A 4,220-nucleotide genomic window follows, 5' to 3' on the forward strand; every position below is an offset into this window, starting at 1 on the left:
GCTAGCATTTCTTCGTTAATTACATTAATTTGCAAATTTAAAATAACAATCACATTCATTCAAACAAAATGAGTATCTTAAAAGTGGAAACAATCAAGGGGTCTGTGCTTTGAGAGTGGAATGTAATGGATTAACCTTGTATCCCCTCTAGCACTGGAGGACAGAGTAATTAAAGGCGAGAAATAACCTGCACCACTGCGGGCTGTCCATAGTGGACTCATCCAACCCTGTCCTAAGCATAATTTGTTTTCTAGCTAACTCTCCTCCTGGCATCCAATGAAAGGGAACTGTTCTGCAACTGTGATTCTTGCGCCCTTCCCTGGGTCCCAGTCCTGCACTGACCTCACCACACAGTATGAATTCTAAACAAGGCCCAGTCATATGCCTTGGGCCAAATCCTAGCATATGAGCCACCCCATCCACTCAAGGTCACAGCCACTTGGCCCAACCCCTGGGCTGCCCTCAGATCATCCATCATGGTCTATTTCTGAGGGAGTGGCCCAGACATGACTGCAACTCGGTCATCCGTGGACATCTGACCCTCCAGTGTCTGCTGAGCAACCAGCACAGGAAGAAGTCTCCTAGGACACAGCCTGGGCCAGGGTAGATCTGGACAGACCAGTTCTGCTGCTCCCCAGCTGGGTGGTCTTCAACAAGATCTCTAACTTGTAAAATAGGGATAGTATGTTATTAGCTACTTCAAGGAGTTATTTTGGGATTGAAATAAACCCACCCTTGAATGTTAATTTTTTCCCACTCGTTGTGAATGTGATTAAGCTGTATCCAGGCAGCTGCAGCAGGGTTCATTTAACTTGGAAGGGAGGAAGGAGGAAAAGAGATCCAGAGAGGGGAACTGAAGTTCTTCAGTTGATTATTGCGGGGATCTATAGCCCACAACATAAGTCTGACTCTATAGATAGATAAAGGTCAGGCTAGTAAAGAAGAATTTCAAAAGGAAATTGTGGGGAAGTCACTCTGGCACATGATAACTGGGATCTGGCTTTGATTCTGAGTATTGTCACTGAAATGGGATATGATAGATATGGTGATTAAAGGTAGAGAGGGTTTGGGACCCTGGGGTGGGCCTGGGGGGCCAGTGAAGCATGCTAGGGGTGTCAGGGCGGGTCATGGAAGTCTGGTCCCTTGCCCCTTCCTCTCTGACACTGTTTCTCGCTCAGCTTCATGGCCACCATGAGCTACGCAGTGTTTCCACCACGCCCATCCATCATGGTGTTTCCATCTTGGAGCTGGCTGACCATGGCCTGAACCCTCTTAAAACCTGAGTCAAATTAAAGTCCTCCTTCTGTAAACTGTGGACTAGGGGTACTGTGTCCAGTGCAGGAAAGCTGTCCGACCCAAGAGAGAAGTGGATCAGCATCAACTGATCATCCGTGTGGGTTTAAACCTGTGGTATTCCACTCACAGCTCTGATTTGAGCTCATATCTATCTTCTGTGTTTTCAGAATGCTAGAGGTCAGGCCTAGGGCTCCCTGCCTAGACTCTCCCCCAATCCCCACCCCACTGTGCCCGTGTGAGTCCCAAGAGGTGGACTCCTTGGTGGCTGGTTGTCAGCATTCTTCACATGTTCTTGGGATCCCTTGTGTCACAAGGCTCTAGAGAGTGCTGTCAGGCTGAGAGAGGACCATGGTGACCCTGAGTGGACCTCCCTGTGCTGCAGCCCCAGACTCACAGTAGTGCCCGTCACTTCCTTCCCAAAGCCCACCTCTTTGTCACGAACAGAGCTGAGCTTGGGGTTGTTGGCTGCAGTCAGATACGTCTGGCTCCATTTTCAAAATTCTCCTTCTGACCTTGCACAAAATATGCTAACTTGAGCTTCTGTGTACAAAATAAGTTTTTTTAGCCAAAACTGGATCTGAAAAAGAAGCAAAATTTCAAGTATTTTGTCATTTGTAGGCTCTCACTGCATTTCTTCCCTGTGCCTGTCTCAGACCTCCTTACACCCCATCATCTCCACAGCCTCAAACCTTCTTATAGGTTACTCAGACTTGTCCCAATAATTACCCCCTCCACAAACTGTCCCCGACTGCATTCCTCCCACCAAACACGGCTTCGTCCAGAAGCTTCCATTGTCACCATCACCCTGAGCACTGACTCTCTTCATGTGTGGGGAGCCCACGGTGTGTCACATCCCTCCAGGCACACACTACATCTTGATCTTCATGCTCTCATGCTGTGCTCATCTGTTCATGCCCAGAACTAAATTTAGCTGGACTCATTACCCAGTCAAGATGTTGGGGACTCATGGAATCCAAGCTGCTTTGATAATTCAGGAAAGAAACACTTGTTTGATAAATCCCAGTACATCTTCGTTAGCATGGGCCCTGATAAAACTCTTGGTGTGTCCCATCTACACTTCCTTGAGAGGACTGAGGTCCACCGAGAGCAGGCAGTTTCCCCGGACTCAGTTTACCATGCTCATCTGCAGCCCCGGACAGAGGGAGGAAGGCCAGCCACTGGTGCCCCAGGGTGTGATCAATGCAGAGCCCGTCAGAGCCTGGTCATTCACTGCCACTTCTTGGATCCCATCACAATTCAGTCGGAAGTGAATTTTCCTCTGAAATTTCTGCTCCTTTGCCATTTTGCTGTATATGGAATGGCGCTTCTCAAACCTCTAGGTTTGAGCCTAGGGATCCCCTGGGGACACTGATTCGGCAAATCTAAGGCTGGCCCTGTGGTTCAGAGTCCAGCAGGCTCCCAGGTAAGCCCTGCCCTGCTGGTCATCCTTAGCTTCTACCACACTGCACGATACCTGGTTGGTCTTTTGAAGTGCCTGTTCCAGGTCCTTCCCCAGACTATTTAAGCCAAAACACACATGAGCCCCAGGCTTTGGATTTTATAAAATCTCCTCTTGGCTTCTGATGGGCAGCCAAGGTTGAGGACTATTTTTCTCAAAGTTCATGTTTGACAAGTGCTCTCACAAACTAGTTTCAAACTGTGGCCACTAAAAGAGAAATTTGACAAAAATGAAAATTTTGGTGACTGGGTCCATAAATTGTTGTCTATGCAATGAATGATATACTACTCAGCAATACAAAGCAATAAAGTACAGTGTTATAACACAGACAGACCTCAGGAGAGTGAACTGTATGGAAAAAGGCAAATGCAAGAGACAAGAAGGATGAGTTTATGGGCAGAAAACACATTAATGTCTGCCTAGGCCTTGGTGCAGAATCTGGACTCTGAGCACACGTTATCCTTGTGGGGCGGTGGTACTCCTCCAGAACTAGACTATGCTAATAGTTTGCACATGTAGGTAAAGTTTCCACTGAATTGCATGTTTTAAATCCTTGACCTTTGCAGTTCTAAAGTATATCTCAGGAAAACTATTACAGTATGCAAAGTATATGCCAGTGGAAAATGCAAGTTCTCTGGCTTCTTCTAGACCTGTTAAGTCTATAGTAGGATCCAGAACTGTTTGTTTATGCAGCTCTTCAGGAATCTCTGAGCGGCACCGACACTGTGGAACCCCTGGCCTGGGCAGGAAGATCTTGAGAGGTGCCTGCAGCTGAGGCAGTGGTTTGGGAGAAGTTTTAGGGTACAAACAGAAGAAAACTCCTCTGAGAAACTGTCAGATGAGAACAAAACAGCACTCCGCACTGTGGCATGAGAGGTCTTAGAAGGTAACCGCAGGAAAGCTTACATTCCTCACCTGAATCATCACTCTTGATGGTTGGATGAACTTGGGGAGGCTATTTCCCTTTCCTTAGGCTGTGCAGCCTCTTTCATAATGGAAATTTAAAAAGTATGTGTTTCTGGTCTGTGGTACAGATAGAATCAGAAGTCAGACCCGAAAGCTTTCAACAGTAATAAATCTATACTATGCCCTTATACAATATACATTGTGAGCAGTAATTGTGGGCCTTTTTTTTCCCTTCATATGAACTGCTATAATTCAGTCTCTTCTGAAATTTTCTGTTGCACTGGGGACTCTTCATGCTGCTATATTTAGAAAATTTTTATCCCAGCAAATGCATATTTTTCTGGATCTTTCTTTGCCTTCAGGTATTATTTAAGACTGCTTATTTTTCAAGCCATTCATATCTGCTACATTTAAAAAAGCTTTAGGACAAGGCCTTGGATTCAGTTTCTTCCTCTTCATTATAGCAAGAGCAGAAATGGTATGTTTACTGGAGAAATTGCTACCCCTGAAAGAGCTCTGGGCCTTATCTTGGGTGCGGGAAATTGCTCTCTGTAGACCT

This window comes from Cavia porcellus, unplaced genomic scaffold, assembly GCF_034190915.1.
Source record: "Cavia porcellus strain 051 isolate PalLab524CR breed Dunkin Hartley unplaced genomic scaffold, mCavPor4.1 scaffold_23, whole genome shotgun sequence".
NCBI lineage: Eukaryota > Metazoa > Chordata > Mammalia > Rodentia > Caviidae > Cavia > Cavia porcellus.